The sequence below is a fragment of the Patiria miniata genome, unplaced genomic scaffold (assembly GCF_015706575.1).
Source record: "Patiria miniata isolate m_02_andy unplaced genomic scaffold, ASM1570657v1 HiC_scaffold_20, whole genome shotgun sequence".
Taxonomy (NCBI): domain Eukaryota; kingdom Metazoa; phylum Echinodermata; class Asteroidea; order Valvatida; family Asterinidae; genus Patiria; species Patiria miniata.
The window spans coordinates 33791000-33810356 of NW_024037059.1; the positions used below are offsets into that span (position 1 = coordinate 33791000).

The window sequence follows — 19357 nt, forward strand, 5'->3', positions numbered from 1 at the left end:
AATGGCTGTCATTGCTTGTTATTCTACCTTTTTTTTTTTTTTCAAAGGATAAATCTGCGATGGCCCCCATAGCCAAATATCTTTCTCATGACATACCGGTACTCTGACTGTGTGCCAAATGCCATGCTTGTATCATCAAAGGCACAACTCCAACCTTTCTGCTGTACTATATTGCATTTTTGTGTAGCCTTTGTCGTCTTTTCTTCATTCTTTGTTAGCTTGTGTTGTATGTCGGTTTGTCGGTCATTGTTAATATCAATGCCTATTTGTAGGGTGGCCCTGAAAGGACACACATCGCAAATGTCTTTGCAAATATTGCGAAAATATTTACGAAGTGGCAAATATTATCGCATAGGCCTATATCTTTGCAAATATTTGCGATGTCGCATATTTCACCGGAAATATATTTGCAAATACCTTTGCAAATATTTGTGATAATATTTGCGAAATCGTAAATATTATCGCAAATATGTGCAAGGATATTTGCGATAATATTTGCAACATCAAAAACATTTTCGCAAATATTTACAAAGATATTTGCGATGTGTCATGTCCTTTCAGGGCCAGGAAATATTTGTCTTTGGGGATTGGAAAAGATTCCAGTTGGTATCACAAAACGTTAAAAACATGTAGTTAATTGAGGTATGAACATTAACTGTAACATTTATCAATTTAAACTATATGGAACACAATTGTTTCTCATGCCCATTGCAATTACATGTATTGGATTTTGACTAATTATTAACCAAATGTGTGCCATATGTAAATATAAATTTTCGTCGTCACACTTGTCATCGATATATTCACACTTCAATTATCATCACCACTATCGTTAATGATAATTACCTTGAATGGGACCGTGCGGATACATTCCCATAGTCTTTCACCCCCCCCCCCCAAAAAAAAACCTCTTCCCAAACCTTTCAATTAAAATACTCTACGCGACCTAATGAATCGTTTTAAGCAACGATTGACTGTAAATCTCCTTCTGGAAAAGGTAGTTAACGCATTAACTATTGTCTCCCTAACGTCAAATAATTTACTACAAAGTGTCTCCCTAAGGTACTATTTAATGTTGTACATGTAATCACTATTATAATAATCACCAACACAACTTTCACCACCATCTTAAATAATTTAACCGAACAAAACTGTTGTAAAAATATTTTCTTGAAATGGAAACTGCTTTGTAATGTTTATAATGGCAATTATGATTAGGTCATCCTTGAAATTATCGTCTAGAAATACAGTGTAATGTGTTTGAAACAACATTATAGGCCTTATTTATATATGACAAAGATATGTAGAAAGATAACGACTTGAGAATCAGGAAAAAAACTGAACGACTTGTTTAGACTAAATGGTGAGGCTTGACGCGGTACGGGGAGCCATGTATAATTTACCTAAACCTGTATCATCGGGAAACAAATATGGTTGCGCAGTCACTCATGCAGTATACAATGTGTATATAAAGGCTGTAGTTTAAAGATTTGAGCTTGAAATTTGTCCTGTGTATGGCTAAAAATGTAAATGTTAAATCATTATTGTTCGTACAATGACCGAATTTAGAGCCCACCGTCATATTGACAAAACGAATTTATTTGTTCAGGTTACCACCTAAAATACCGAGGAATAATTTGGACTACTGCAATTTGACTCTATATACTCGATGGTGTATATGATGGTTCATATGGCATGATTATGATCATGATCTAAATAAAATTTGCAAGCATTTCCTCATTTGTCTAACGACATATCACCCGGAACGAAACTGAAATGCAAATCATTTTGTTGTCCTTGTACGAGAAACGAAACAAAAATTAAAACGTTCGTTACAAAACTTTGATCACACCACGTGAAGAATCTATAATTAACACACCAGCATACAAAATTAACTTAGATACAAGTTTGAGATTTTTCTATGAAAACTCCGAAACACAGTGACGAATAAAAGTTCGGTTTCTGCTCAGCCTGTATGCGGGATTTGTTCTGTTTGGTTTTAACCCGTAAACTAACCCACAGTCCTATCAATGTACCCTTCCGGTCTATTCGCGAATGGGTGAACGCATTGGCGGATCCAACGGGGGTGCAGGGGGCGCACGCCCCCCCCCCGGCAAATATTTTAAAATGTATACTATCGGTGAAAAACGGACGGTGATCCGACGGGCCACACGTTTTGAGTTTGAGGAAGAACAATCGTTCAAAAGGCGTGGCAATTTTCACGCACCTCCTAAAGGTCGGTTTTCACGGGGCACGCGACCGATTTGCGAAGGATGCGAATGTCGAAAAAATGGCAAAGTCCAACATTCGTATTGTGTGCTGCAAAGGATCGCCAAACCATCGCGAGGGTTCGGCAGCATCGTCAATTGTTCGCGGGCGTCATTTTTAGTTCGGCGGGAGTTTCAAAAATTTTTGAAATTTCTTGCGAACGTTTCCAGCATCCCGGGTCGTGTTTTGCTCGTGATTTGTTCTCAAAAATGTCTTAAAAGCTTCGTCATATGCGCAGGACCTACTCAAGACGTGCGCGATGTTTGCAAACTCTTCGTAAATCCCAAAACAGACCCCGACAATTTGGGGAATGTCTCGCGCTCGGAAGCGAAGTTCTCCCGATTATTTATCGACCTTTCCGCAAACTTTTTGCGTACTTCTTAAGACATTCTCACGAACGTTTGGTGCACGTTTGGCGGCAAATCCACACCACGTTTGACCTATATAAAGCGCACGACTATTTCGCGCATTTGCTACTCTGTGTGAATTCTGTATTGTAGGCAAGCAAGCTATGTAGGCCCATACTATAGCCTCATAGGTTAAACAGTGGGTGATTTATTTACTTCAATTTGACTTCTACTCAAGACAGCAACATGCCGCCCAAGGGAGGAAAGAGTCGTGGCCGAGGTGTCGGATTGACCAAGAAGAGGAAGACAAACCACCTGCCAGGGGAGATGGAAGGTGTGCAAGAGGCCCATACATGGGCGTAGCCAGGACCTTTTGTGGAGGGGGGAAAACATTTGTTTGGCCAAAAAAATGCCTGTATTTCTCAACACATTCTCGATTTATCAGTTTTAGAGGGGGCAGGGACATTTTGCCCCCCCCCCCAACCCATCAAATTTACACCACTAGCCTATGTCTTCGTGCCTCTTTTTCTTTTCTTTTTATCTTTTTTTTTTTTTTTTGCTTTTCCGGAGGGGGGGGGCAAGTGCCCCCTTGCCCCCCCCCCTCGCGACGCCCATGGGCTCATAGTTCCCAGGAGGAGCGATCAGAAGAACATTCGCGTTGTTCGCATTTAAGTCGCGCGTTCTTCGTGTATGTGGACTGACCGTAGTTCAGTCACGTTACACACGACAGTCGCACATCACTGCGCAAGAATGGTTTACGACTCCATTGTCGGGAGACATTCGGAGAAAAAATGTTGGACTTTGCCATTTTTTCGACATTTGCATCCTTCGCAAATCGTTCGCGTGCCCCGTGAAAACCGACCTTAAGACTTTATGCGCGGGTTATGATGGCCGCACGGTACGCGGATAAAACCAAGGTAAAACAAACTGTAGTGGAGTCTCATTTCGCGTATTTTTTTAGCGCCTCATACGTCCATGAGACTCGCGGACAACTGCCGCGTACAATGCGTATGAAGTCAAACCGTTTTCATGCTCCGGGCTTGGTGACTAAACAAAGTCAAACAATGGCCACTTCAGATTCTGTTAAAATATTTTTCTGATACGTTTCATGCCAGTTTGACACACTCACCAGATATGCACCCGCTGTAATGAAATATTTAAATTCATGTCAGTTATGTAACCGAGCGCGGAACAATTACAAATTATGTGCATGTTCTCAACTTTAGGCTTTGAAAATAGACGAAACTTCATAGGAGCAAGAGTGTATAGGCCTATATGCATTTGAAACAAATGCATTGGCGGATCCAGCGGGGGGCGCAGGGGGCGCACGCCCCCCGGCAAATATTTTAAAATGTATAAGTTAATCGGTGAAAAACGGACGGTGATCCGACGGGCCACGCGTTTTGAGTTTGAGGAAGAACAATTGTTAAAAAGATGTGGCAATTTAATTTCTTAAGACTTTATGCGCGGGTTATGATGGTTGCACGATACGCGGATAAAACCAAGGTAAAACAAACTGTAGTGGAGTTTCATTTCGCGTATTTTTTTAGCGCGTTATACGTCCATGAGGCTGCACGCGGACAACTGCTACTACAATGCATATTTAGTCAAACCGTTTTCACGCTTCGGGCTTGGTGACTAAACAAAATCAAATGGCCACTTCAGATTCTATTAAAATATTTTTATGATACGTTTCATGCCAGTCTGTCACACTCCCCAAAATATGCACCCGCTGTAATGAAATATTTCAATTCATGTCAGTTATGTGACCGAGCGCGGAACAATTTACAAATTATGTGCATGTTCTCAACTTTAAGGTTTGAATACAGAAGAAACTTTATAAGAGCAAGAGTACATAGGCCTATATGTATTTGAAACAAATGAAACAAAATATCCCCTCTTAATTTTAAAACTTCTGCTAAAAAAATCAGGGGAAAGTGGCCAAGAAACGCCTCAGATTGCACTACAGAGCATCTACGATCCCAAATTTCCCCGGGCCCTTAAGCGGGCCCCGGACCCCACGCCGTAAGGGCTTCGCGCTCCGCGCTCGCATTAGTCCTCCGGCCAAATTTCCCCTATACTATAATTTCATCCTAGCGGTGCCCCCCACCTTTTTTGTACCCTCAGCAGCGAATGGCTGAGGCTCGGACTACAAGTGGCCTAAATCCCTTTTCAAAATAAAGATTTGTGAAAAAATACGGAGATGGTTCTCACCTTTGAGTACATAACAAACTTTATAAAGAACAAAAAAATAACAAATTGTAGTGGAATTTTTGATGTTTAAAACGTTTTCTAAACGGTGGAAAGTGGCCAGGAATCATCTCAGATTGCCCCACAGAGCATCTAAAATCCAAAGGGCTAAAATCCGTAAGGGCTTCGCGCTCCGCGCTCGCAGGTCCTGGACCCTTCATTTCAATTCTAGCCCCCCCCCCCGGCAAATGGCAGTCTGGATCCGCCCCTGAAATGAAACAAAATATCCCCTCATAAGTTTATAACTTCTGCTAAAAAAAAATCAGGGGGAAGTGCCCAGGAAACGCCTCAGACTGCACCGCAGAGCATCTACGATCCAAACTTTCCCGGGGCCCTTAAGGGGGCCCCGGACCCCTCGCCGGAAGGGCTTCGTGCTCCGCGCTCGCATTAGTCCTCCGGCCAAATTTCCTCTATGCTATTATTTCACCCTAGCAGTGCCCAACCTTTTTTGTACCTTCAGCAGCGAATGGCTGTGGCTCGGACTACAAGTGGCCTGAATCCCATTCCAAAATAAAAAGTTGTGAAAAAAATACGAACATGGAACATGGTTCTCAACTTTGAGTACATAACAAACTTTATAAAGAACAAAAAAATTACAAATTTAAATGGAATTTTCGATGTTTAAAACGTTTTCTAAAAGTGGAAAGTGGCCAGGAATCGCCTCAGATTGCACCACAGAGCATCTATAATCCAAATTTTCCCCACGCCGTAAGGGCTTCGCGCTCCGCGCTCGCAGGTCCTTGACCCTTCATTACAATTCTAGCCCCCCCCCCCCGGCAAATGGCAGTCTGGATTCGCCCCTGGAACGGGATTTTGTCCCGGGTTACACAGATTGCAGCAAGCAATTAAGTAAGATTTGAGGCTTGCATGGTGGAGATACTAAGTAATGAAAGGTTTGCGGAAACACCTTGTGCGAATAATTTCTCAACTAAGAGAATGGTTCTGAAAAGAACCAGAGGTATAAACTCGTCGTTCCGGTCAGTATGCTCTGACCGTCTTCAGGAGAAACTGAAGACGGTCAGAGCATTCTCCTGAAGACGGTCAGAGCATACTGACCGGAATGTCGAGTTTATACCTCTGGTTCTTTTCAGAACCATTCTCTAAGTTGAGAAATTATCCGCACATGGTGTTTCCGCAAACCTTTCATTACTTAGCAAGCAATTAGTTTTTCTGTCACCAAATTTAGTCACGGACCATGATGCGCATGCGTCAGTTGTAAATGGAGCGGTTCTCGGACTTGATAAATCATGCTAGTGGGTTAATGTAGAACTTTCCCTATCCTGTCAAAAATAACAAGCACAAGCCCGACTCAGCTCACTGTATCACTAGTCTGGTACGGGGGCTTGCTTGCACAACAAGCAATTAAATAATTGATGGCCTTGCCTTATGTTGCTTTCATAATAGCAAGGCCTCATAAATAATAAAGAACAAAACTGCACATTTCAAATGCACTTCTCTTGGCGTTAAAAGGATGAAATGGCGCGTAACTTAGTGGTATAGAAAAGGTGGGTACATGTTTATTATAATTATGAGAAGCGCCTACACTCTAAAAAAGAAGTGCAAATTGACGTTGTGTAAAACTATTGTGTAAAAAAAAATTGTGTCATTTCTGCTCAATATTGAGCTCCTACTTGTGTCATATGTGTTACACATGAAAAGGGTAAAATAGTACCTAACATTGACTACAAGTCCCAGCAGCACAGGCAAAAAGTTAAAATCATGGTCTTATTACCCAAGTGATGAGTTAAAGAAACTGGATTTACCCAACAACTGTGTAACTATTCTTTCATTGAACGCGTCGAAGAGTAGAATTTACCACAACATTAGTAAAATTTTACCAATGTACGGGGTAAACTTAGGGATTTTGAAGACGTGATTTCTTTGTTCCAGGTAAGTCAGTGAAATGAATTTCAGTGTTGATTCCTCCAAATGCGATGCTGATGTATAAGGATTAGTATCGGAGAGATTGGAGAAGTGACATGCTTATTATTTAGACATTATTTGCAACTACATTGTTTATTTGGACGTCACGCTCTGCCAACAACGTTTCCATGCACAAGATGCATGCGTTTCATGTACCGTATAGTGAGTGTTTTCAGATCTAGAAACACGCAGTAAGTATTTTGGGGAATTCGTTTTAATGAGTTGATTGATGGTAAATTATAACACCCCTGACCATCATTTAGCCCACGTTCCTCGTAATAATCTTCATAAATCAGCACCACATTTGGGGAAATAGTCATTTTACTGACTTTCAAACCAAGTATTGTGTGTGAAGGAATGGCCCAACGCTAAAATATGCCCCCTTCCCACAAACAGAAGAAAACAGGACATAATGCAGTTTTGTTACAGTGCGGACCTCGTAGAAACACTTGTTTACAATCCCAAAACTTCAGCACCAGTCTTCACCTCTCAGAACTGTTCCTTGCTCATGTTTGTCCAATCCGGAGCTTTCCCGAGAATTATGTTGGAGACAAAAGCCTTCAACTGACCCTCTGTTTATTTTTTTTCTTCATTTTTTGTGTTCATCTTTCTTCTTCTGTTTCATGATAATGTCTGGCACATTGATGAAGGACTTTTAAGGCCCACTGTAATGTATCTAAAAAATAATTGATGAACAGAGTTTTTTTTCTAAACGCGCCCTTGGCTATTAAAGGGAATATACATCATTTGCTTTTGCTGTAATTTTCAGAAATGGATGGAATTGGGGGATTGGAAATATATAGCAAATATAGTTACACTGACTTTTTTTGAGGTTTTGGGTTCGAAAATGCTATAAAAACCAAGAAAAACGATCATTTTCCTGTAGTCTGGTTCCCTGACTCCATATAAGAAGAAACAGAGCAGTTTACATACATTGGGGAATTGTAAGGTCAGGGAACCAGTCTAGCTGGCTCGTACCCGTTCATAGGTTTGTAATCGATTGCAAACAAGTGCAATACGGTCAATTGGGGCCAGTATTTGAAAAAAAAAGCCAGTTGTTTCCAACGCTGATCGGCCGATCAGCGTTGGAAATTGATACAAAAATACCACTTTTCTTGAAAATGACAGTATACCAGGTGCCATAATTTTACAGGATGCTTTAGACTGTCATTTACCAACATCCTATTAAGGTATTTCGCCAAAACTTGGTAGTTTTATTTTTCGATGTTTGCAAATGTTGTATATTCCCTTTAAATAATGGAGTGTCATCATTGTGTCCATGCATTAAAGAAAAGATGCATTATGTTAAATAGCTGGGAGACGAATTATTAATACGTTGACCATGCATGCGTGTTATCTACCGAGTATTATCCTCACTACAACAGCTCATTGAGTAAGTTGCAGTGGTTCGAGATGGAGTCGAGAGCGCTGATCGCGCTCTGCACTGTTGCTGCAACTGCAGTATTTCTTGGTGAGTACAAACTCTTACAGTTACACTTCTTCAGTAGACGATTAAGTTTTAGAGTTAATCCGCAATTTAGTTTGTTAATTGAAGATAAAACATTTCAATGGCCTGTTGTCAGTGATTGTAAAGGCGGACATGCAGAATTGTTGACCTAAGTTTTTTGGTTTGTTTGTTTTTTTGTTTTGCTGCATCATTTCCTATGTACCCCGAAACGAATACGGTACTATAGAGAAAAGAGATATATATTTTCGGCAATAATCCAAACTAAAGCGAAGCAAATTTCATGACATCATAAACTGAAATTTTATTACGCCGGCCTCTTTTGTCACAAAATTATTGCTACCGGCTTAAAATCATGTTTTCCGATCATGCAATGGTGTGAACATAGGTTTTCCCGTCCAATTCTATACCTTGCTCATTCGGTCATGCAAAACTTTCATTAAAAATCGCATAAAAACTGGCAAATGTTTTCCAACCCGGTTTCATTCAGCGAAAGTTCAAATAAATGAGCTAGGTTATCTTTGTTAACGCGTAAAACGTAAGCAGCATACGGAACTTGTGTACAGGGTGAGTAAAAAAAAGTGACCGAATTTGAAAAATTTGTTAAAAATAAGTTGCTCGCTCCATTTCATAAAAATAACATAGGCATCAAGTACATGTATTGACTAGAACCTGTGAAAAGTTCACTTAATTTTCGTACGCTCTTCCCAAGTTATGTCTATTTTAATAAAAAGATCACAACATTCAGCTGGCCACCACTGATCATTAACCGTTCTACGAGCTGATGAATGCCCATTAAATACAATGAAACATGAACGTTTGACAACCTCCATGGAGGAACGAGAATTTGCAAAGGAAAACATACAAAAATTGCTATTAATATTTTAAGGAAAAAAAGAGTTTACTTGTTCCTCATATTCAAACACAAAATCTGACAGTAAAAATTATGTTTCAGTCTTGGTTTAAATGAATAAAATCTCATTTTGTATTTGAATGCTTGTGTGTAATCTGTCTCACTTTGCCGAGTAGTTTCCAATGGCATTCCATGGACAGCTATAAAAAAGGGTTCTTTCAGTAAAACATGCATAACTTCTGATAGCATGGATCAATTTCAGGTTTGTTTTCAGAGGAGTGGAAGAACATGCTCTTTTAAGACATACTTCATCCCGTGTATCAAATTTAGTTGCATTTTAAGGGGAAAAAAATATTATTCCGGGTCACTTTCTTTTTAACTCAGTCTGTGTTTAATTGGTAGCTTTGTATTTGCAAACGTTCACAAAAACAACACATGCTCAATGAAACTGTGCAGCTGCAGTAGCAAGATATTCATATGTCATAGTAATGAAACAGAGTCTAAAATTACATGACTTTTGGGAAATCTTTATAAAGGAATGTACGGGAATTTCAAAGAAAATTACGATTGCTTGAGAAGGAAATATGAAATGCGTATAACGGAACAGAAAAAAAAAAGCATGTAAAGCGATAGAAGGAAATAAAATTGGGCACTTGCCAAAGGTAGAGGTTATTGGTTTTCAATCAGACAAAATGTTTATTCAAATTTGCATAAACATGGGCAAGCATTTTCACACTCGGTGCAAGTTAGCGAATGTTCAAAATATTTCAGCGTATCCTCATTCACCCTTGTTCATTTCATTTCGTGAGCTTTGGATTTTAATCCTGCCCGGGAATCCAATTTGGTACATATATTTGTATATACATTACTGAAATTTGGCAGTTGCAGCAGAAAGATATAGGTTTTCCTGGGAAAACCTATATTTGACCAAACAGTGAGGTTTTTTGACCTGCCGGAAAAGCCATGCGTTTTCTTCTCGCTAAGCGTCTTGGTGACAAAATGACTAACTGAGTCGTGGACTTGACTGACTGAGTCACTGAGACACTGAATGTAAATGAAGTGTTCCATACCCGTTGACGGCCCATTGCGTACATCAATGTGGATCGGTAAAACTGCTCATTTTCTTGTAAACAGTATATTTTTGACAAAGCCTCTCTTTTTGTGCGGCTTGCAGAGGTCTCAGCCCATGTGTGTTACAGAGGTCAGGAGTTGTACACCAACCAAGATGGTACCCGTGCCCACAGGTGGGTGGAGAATGCACCCGACCCGTGTGCCTGTACTGACGTACGACTGGGCGGGGTGAACACCCAGCCACAGGCCTCGAAAGCTCTACCCCTCGGTACTAGATCAGTGTGGACAAGCGACCGCAAGCATGACTGCTCTACAGAATCAGGTTAGAGTTAAATCTTTAAATTATAATTAAAATGTGATGGAACAGCAAGTCAAGTTAACGCAGTTGTACATTTCATCGCCTTTTATCTCTGTGACCTGGGTTCGAATCCAGTCCTCGCTGACATGTGGTTATCAGTCCATAGGGCCTACCAAACGTGTTGTGGGTTTTCTTCGGAAAGCGTTCCAGAGTCATTTTTTTGGCAAGGCACGTTGAACGTTACTGAGACGAGATAAGGTTTTCCTTTATCGTTGCTGATACCATGCATGTCACTTGCTATTCGACTCAATATTCAACAGGAATACTTTTCCTGTCAGCTATTGGTTTCTTCTGCAACCAGGTATAGTCCGCTACCTTAATCGGTATACACGAATCATATCACATGATTAAAACAATATCTTTAACATGATTCGGGATATTTTTTGCATGGTTTAAATTTCACCTTTCCAATCTTATTCATGGCTCCGGAGAGCAGTGGCGTAGCCACGGGGGCGTGGGAGGGGGGGGGGCGACAGCTCCCCCCCCCATGAAACCTTGTCGCCCCCCCCCCAGTCGCCCCCCCCCCCACTGAGATTTTGAGTTTCTAAAAAAAATTATCATTGATCTACATGACGCGCCCCCCCCCATGAAATGTTCCAGCCCCCCCCCCCCCCCCCCCACTGAAAAATTCCTGGCTACGTCACTGCCGGAGAGTATATTTTTTTAAGACAATAACTCAGAGAACCAACTGACGCATGCGCATCATGGCCAGTTACTTTACTTCGTTGCAGAAAACGTAAATGCTTCCTGCCACCCTTGAAACTGAAAACAGACCCTATGCTATCACCAGCCACTTTCAAGATGTTTTTGTTTTGTTTCACACATCCAAAATGGCTGTCCTGCAAAGACTCTTAGCTTTTAGGGGTACAACCCTGCAATAAAATTCCCATAGACACTAGTGCTACATGTGCATACTTCAAAATTCTTTTAAAAATACTCAGAACTCTCACAGGTATTCAAGCTGCACAGAAAAATGATGATCAATGTTTCATCTTTAATTTTTTTTCTTCATTTTTTGGTGCGTTGACCACTGACTTTTCGAGATATTCTCACCCAAAGAAAACGACCCTTATTTTTTCCCGGAGCGGAAAAGTAGCCATCTTAAAAAACGATCCCATCACATTATGGCAAAGTAGCGCCACTTTCGAGCTCAATAGCATCCAAGATGCTCAGAAATGGAGGCCCCAAGTCCGGGCCAGAGGTTCATAGCCATATCTCTTCAATTCCCCAATTTTATGGCTCTCAAAACTCTCTAATATTGAATATTTTGAGGGTATAACTTTTATTCATGAGCTCGGCGGACGGACTTTTAGCCTATTTACAGGCGTGCACCCTTAGGATTATTTCAGATTTCAAATCTATCTGAACAGAATGAATGAACTTTAACAAATTATTCGTCGAATCACTTGGGTACCCTACGTTTTGTGACGAATCACACGACCTTCATAACTCCGTAGAAAAAAAAACTACCCTATGAATGACTATACCATACTCTCCGTATTTGGGAATGGTGATATCTGTTTGCACAGTTTGGTGAATTTGTAAAATGCCAAGCAGAAATTGTTTGTTAATTTCCAGTTAGTTTATTGTTAATAAGCTTTACGGAAGTACGTGGAAAATAGACGGATTATAAGATAAACATCTTGGCGATGATAATTCTGATGAACCCTTTGCCACAACACCGCACCTTTAGGATTACATCACCAAACTGTAAAGCATGGGCACTTTGTATACAACTGAACTGTTAAACAGTGTCGCAGCTGTCGAAGTGTGGGTTTGAAAAAAAAAAAGCAGTACAAACAATTCGGGCTTCATTGTCATGACAACGCGCGGCGTGACAGGAAATTAATATTGAGTGCACGGTACAATAGAGCACCAAAGTCTGACGTCAGCTGTCTTTGATCTGGTTCACGCTCTGGTTCAAGCGCTGACGACTTCCACTAAAATAACAATTAGATCGGGAAGCGCGTACGCACCACTTGCGCCATAGCAGAGAATGTTCTCAATGGGCATGGACGCGCTAAAAAGTCACGTGAATAGGACACGCCCAAGGAGAAAGTATCGTTACGGTAGCTTTCTAACCACATAAGGTTGTTTTCTAGAACATTATGATACATTGATATAGCCTAACACCTCATCCAGAGATTATGTGTCTCGATTGGCCGAAAGCGAGTCACATGGTACTTTCTATGTTTTTTTGCTATCTTTCAATGCCCTGCCAAAAGTAGAAGCAACCAAAGTACTACATGTATACCATTAGCAACCAAAGTACTGTACCATGGCGCGGTATTTGTGTGCAAATGCATGCCGGGTGTGCGCGTGAGCGTTGCACACAACGCGTATATATTGTTCGCGAGAGAGCACGCAACAGAGTTAGGTTTAAACCATAGTGCTATATATTAAATTACATATAGCTCTATGGCTTAAACATTTCGTGAAGGGGTGGTTTGGAAGAGAGAAATACATTTCCCACCAATTTTGTATTGAATTTTTTGAAATTGAATTTTATTGTAATTGTGTTCAGATTTAAATAATTTAAAATATTAAAACCAAGCAGAATCTGTGGGTGAAGTGTTATAAAACAAATTTTGAATGGGAAAATAGAATGTCCACGGATCCCCTCGGGAGGCTAGTTTTACTACAACACGAGATAAAGCATTCAATATTTGTATTCTATATCCAAGTTTCATCGCAAATATTTTGGAAACCTCATACAGTCTGTCTGGCATATGCCCAGGCGTACCTCGAGCGGCCACGTTTCGCGGGGAATTTCAATAAATGAAATAAAGCCTCAGCTAAAAAGTCTTTTCGCATTATAGGCCCTAAATAGATGCAATTCCGTTTTGCGACGTGCTTGTAATAATAAAGCTGTAGAACGAAGCACAGGTACGATAAAAATACATTGTAATGCAAACGTTATGTGCACTCTAAAAAAAAAAAGTGTAAATTTATGTTGTGTTAAACTGTTGTGTAAACAAATTGTGTCATTTCTGCGCGATATTGAGCAAAATGAAAATTTCGCTTGTACTTCCTACTTGTGTCACATGTGTTACACATGAAAAGGGTAAAATAGTACCCAACATATTGACTACAAGTACCAGCAGCACAGGCAACAAGTTAAAATCATGGTAATATTACCCAAGTGATGGGTTAAAGAAACTGGATTTACCCCACCACTGTGTAACAATTCTTTCATTGTACACGTCGAAGAGTACAATTTACCACGACATTAGTAAAATGTTACCACGGTGCGGGGTAAACTGACGCACGTGACAACGTTTACCCAATATTGTGAACGCGTATCACTCATACATGTACAAGATGGCCACCGCTTGTGAGACCTTCAACAATTTGGGGATTTTGAAGACGTGAAATGAATTTCAATGTTGTTTCCTCCAAATGCGATGCTGATGTATGAGGATTAATATCGGGGAGATTGGAGTAGTGACATGCTTATTATTTAGACAATTATTTGCAACTTGGACTCTGCCAACCACGTTTCATGCACCGTATATAAGTGTTCTCAGATCTAGAAACACGGAGTAAAATGACCGACATTTGGGGAATTGTTTTTGAATGAGTTGATTGAGGGACATTCTAACACCCCTTTTAGCCCACGTTCCTCGTAATAGTCCTCATGCATCAGCACCATATTGGGGAAATATCATCTTATTCATTTTACTGACTTTCCAACCCAGGACTCAGTTATTGAAATCCCTCTCGATTGCTGTCTCTAGCACGCAATTCACATTGCAGAGTTTCAAAGTTGAATAAAACCGCAAGGGTCAATAACAAACGTACACAACAACTAATTCAAAAACAACCCAAGTGATGGGTAAATTTAGAACCCAATATCTGGGTAAGAAACTGACACAACACTTGGGTAAAAGGAGGGTTGGGTAAAGTTTACCCAATAATTGAGTAAAAAGGGAACATGGTCGTCACATGGGTAAACTTTCTTACCCATGGCAACTTTGTTGTGCAAACACGTCACACAATTATGGGTAAAAGTTACACTGAAATGGGTACTTTTCTACACTTTAGCTGTTGTGTAAAAAAAACTACACAAGTTGACGACCATGTTCCCTCTTTACTCTCGAAAAGGTAGTAATTTTACCCAATATTGAGAAACTATAACAAATGTTACGTTACGGAAATGCTGAAGAAAAAAAAACATAGACAAACATAACTTTTGTAGTTTAAAAATCATTAGAATTGGCATATCAAATAATCACGAGACACCATTGCAGTGGATGCAGTTAGTCGATATTAGCGCATCTAATAATTATGAAATCTCTGACGGTAAATGACACCCCTGTCCGTCAACTTGATTCCACTGGCCTAAAAACAGTTTCATATTTGTGTGTGTTGCATAAATATTACACGCAGCACCAATGCACATTATATTGTGGTTTCTCAAACGTCCGCAAAACACTTAACGGCTGGAATCACAACTGCCCCACTTTTTGGGGTCGCAAATATGGACCCCGAAATTCGTTCTCGCACGAAAAATACAAGCATAACATAAAAGGGCCCATTTTTTAAAGGATAGTTGTGTGGATATGTTCATATCCTACTTTAATGTTCTTTCCGATTACCGTTATTCGTTCAAAACGCATTATGTAGCCCAATTGGGCGTAATCCAGGACATAGTGTCCCTTTAAGCTACGCACATGAACCATAATTCGCGGCACACTTTGGTACTTCGGTACTTTATTAAAAGCACCGAAGTATATACCGAAGTGCTACTGCGTATTCTGGTTTACGCGCATAATTTAATACAACCTTTGCAAATGCACATTTGAGTCCCATTAAACCTTATGTTCATTTTTTCGTTTTGTCATTTTTAAGGGTATTTTGGTGCATTTTTGGTTTTCATGCTTATGTAAACTTTCCTTTTTCATGAGTGAAACTGTGATGTCATTTCGGACAGAAACCTCAATGTTACAGCTATTTCAGCACCAAAAGTTGCCAAAATTTTGGATAATTTGCTATCGTGAATATTTTCTTTCCTTTAGCGATTCGTTGTTGTGTCAGTACATGGCAGTAAGCAAATGAGCAAACTTTTTCCTCACAGATGTTTTCAATAAGCATATTTTTGGGTTCACAATTTAAACAGAAACCCCTTACATAAAAAGTGTCTTTCTTAAACATCACAGCAACAGCGCCATCAGTTGTCAGAAAAGCATAGTTAAAGAAGTGCACTTTCCAATAAATTTAAGCCAAAAAGGGATGTCAAATAGTTTGTCATACACTTAAGAGGAGTAGAAAGTTGCGCAAAATGTGTTCCTCAGAAGAATATATTTCGTGAACCCTTCAAGTGTGTGTTAACATCAACGCACTAGCCAGCGCATGAACCAGAACAAAGACAGATGACATTACACTTCGGTACTCTGTTGCTTAATAAATTGTTTTCCCGCCATTCTTCTCCACAGCTACCGTTGCCATATCAACGTGCAACGAAGTGACGCTTGACGTTGGTTCTCACCAGACCACGTCATTTCTCCCCGTCACTCTGGACGCCCAGTTCGACTGGACGCTTGAATTCAGCGTTTCACCGCAAGGGGCGGTCAGTGGATCACCAAGGAAATCATCTATTTCTTTGATTCCGATTCTGCTGATAGTATCTCTAACTTCAGGATTGGTAAGCAAAGACAATCTCTGAATTCTTGTCACATTCCTCTGAGGACTCTTTCCATTCACATCCAAGCAATTTCTTCCGTGCTGTTGAGTTTAAAATACATTTCCAGTTTTAAAATGGCAAGTTTTCGGGTACATGAACTAATAATCACTTCTGTAGGCTTTAATTTTGAAGAATCTCGTTTTCATATACAATACATAAATAAATTAAACTTTTAATACACATTTAACAACTTGACGACGAAAACCACCGGCGTATTAACGAAATCGCAGTTTCCATGACACCAAGGATTTGCTGGACAGAATTCGGATAAACGAGCCCATGTATATGGGTATAGATCACGTGATTGCATGTTGATACAAAAGAGGCATTGGTTAAGACAAGTTGGCGCATGCGCGAGTGAAAGTCGGATTTGCCTATCGGCTCAGGGGGTCAAAGTTCGAAATTGTCCCTCTGGCAAAAATGGACCACGTTTCGTTAGAAAAAAAAATTAATTCAATATTGGCCGGCCTCCGGCACCAGTAAAAAGGCAAGAATATAGTCGTTAATTGCTGACGTTTGAATTCCTCATGACAATGGCCCATGGGTCTGTTGTTTCCTCTCAACTCAACACTAAACCAGGGGCGTAAATCCCGGGGGGGGGGTATATATCCCTTCCCCCACTTGTTGACCAGGGAGATGGGCTACTGAATCACCCCCCCCCCCCCCACAACACACACACACTTTTTCGTGATGAGGATTTCGGGGTATTTTTCGAACATCCCAACAACTAAAATGTATTCAGCAGCACTCAAAAGTGGAAAAACTAAGTACATCTATATCCTTAAGAGCGCAACCTAGTGTACTGTGCTGTCCAGCCCCAGCCCCCCCCCCCCCAGCTTTTCGAATTTACGAGGCCGGGCATTTTTTGGATTTTGGTCCCCCCACTCGCCGACACAGGATTACGCCACTCATGAAACGTTTTTGTCATTTTTTTCTTTAATTATTTTTGCTCCAGAGTTCTCCGGCGATGCAGTTGAGATACACAAAAAACAAGGAGGGAGAGTGGCACGACTTGATCTCTCGTCTCCAGACTGGGCTACCAGGCACAGGGTGACCCTAAGCCCAAGCCAACTGATCATAGACGGGACCTCTAAATCATTCTCCACCAGTCTTGACCTGGCCGATGTTAGTTTCATCCAATTCAAGTCCGACTCGGGTTCTGGGGCCACATGGACCCTGTATAATGTCCCCTGCAGTTGGAAATCTATTTAAAGTTGTCATGTATACCGATGCTCTTTTAAAAAAAATGGAGGTTATTCTCCTGACGAACTTTCAATTAAATTTTTCGTTTTGTTTTAACGGAAAAAAAGTTCCGATTTTGGGCGTCTGCCACTAAGAGCTTTCATCTTACACGAATGAACCTGCCCTGTGATAGCCAAATTATTGTCTGGCAACCAATAATTCGAAGAAATAATTCGATAACTAAACATCGGTGGATGTTTTCGTTCTATGTTTCAGTCGAAAGTGAATAACCTGTTGCAAGGAAAATAGCAATTGAAAAAAAAAACAATCTCTTTTCGAGGTGAAACTCAAAAACTAACACGAGGAACGCATTTTTAAGCCTAAAACTTAAAAACTAATTGATGCATGTTGTTCGTAAAGTCGATGTGTAAAAGGGCGAAACATGAAATGGCGTACACGGATAGTTTGAATAAAACAATAACAGAAGTTTACAACCGAACTTCTATGCAGTGAACAAAACAAGATTTAATAGCTGCGCCACCAACAAGAACAAGTATAGAACGATTTTATAATCATTTACTTTAAAAAGCAGCCGCTTGTTTCAATAACATCAATCAAAACATTGATTGATGGTTGAAAAGAATGGGTGCAATAAGCACTGGAGCTACGCAATGAATATGCGGTAATTCGTCAGATTGAAAAGTGGCATATGTCATTAGTCTATACACTGACCTTTACATTCATTGTTTTAAATGTGTTAAATCTCGTCAATGTACATAGTAGCAAAATAATATGATTATAAATCTTTAGAGAACAGTGATGTGAGATGTGTTTTACTATTCTATTGATTTTTTTATCGGTTATATGCAGATCAGTGATCCAGTCAATCTCAAGTCAAATCAGATCACAAGTAACAACTATGGAAGAAAAGTGACAAAGGAATGCCTTTGTCAGAGTTTTTAAAGGTTTGGATTTGACTCGAGATTGGAGGACTTAATTGACTAATATTGAGAGGACTTGACTTCAAGTTCAACTCGTGTGTACGGCTGTAAAGTGACGGTGTTTAAAGTAAATAACATTTAAATAGAGATAACTGGGGACGCCGCGGCTTCGCCACCTGTCGCCTGCTTTACAGTCGATCAACTCGTAAACAACATATAGACTCACACACACATGTTTATGGTAAAGTGTAGGATTTCCTGTTTTTCCTCATCATCGATCTATTCAAAGCTCCCATTGATTTTGTACACGTTTCTAATCAAGGACGTCCTCGATTCGACTCCTTTCCTCACTTTCACAATGATGTTTCACATGTGTAGCCTCGATTTACGATAAACAAACCCCAAGTGTGTGTTTGCCTGCAATCGGAGATCCCCTATTGTCCCTCTTTTGTTTGTACTTCCCATGATGTTTTGTACACTCTAAAAACAACTTAGTCAAATTATTGACTGGTTTTCCTAGTTATTGGAAATTGACTAGGATTTTAGTCACACATGCAAAATTTCATACTATGACTAGAAAAAGTAGTTGGGTTCGACTCTAATTTCAGTTATTTGCATAACTATTTCTTCAAAGCCAGGAATACTGACTGGAAAAATCTAGTCAGATTGACTGATTTTCAGTTGCACCTAGCTGACCCTGAATGGCTAGTCAAATTTGACTGGTTTCTAGTCAAATCTGACTAATGCTTTTTTAGAGTGTACACGATTGTAAATTGGGGACCTTCGGGAATTGGGGACCCTATTGTCTTCTATTGTTCAACTTCCCCTATTGAATGCAGAAACAAACTCACATACAGAACCATGGCAAACCTACTGTTGACATTTTCTTTGTATTCGTGTATATTAAAAAAAAACACCGTTTTTTATCATTTTTTCCTTGGGTGTTCCTCATCATTTTGCGACTGCTAACCCTAACCCCAAAATGCCTCTAACCCTGTTTTCCAGAGAAGGGAACC

At 40.1% G+C, this 19357-nt stretch overlaps 1 pseudogene; it reads left to right on the top strand.

The window, feature by feature from the left end:
• Positions 1-8178: 8178 nt before the first annotated feature.
• Positions 8179-18969, top strand: LOC119727342 (annotated as a pseudogene).
• Positions 18970-19357: the final 388 nt, after the last annotated feature.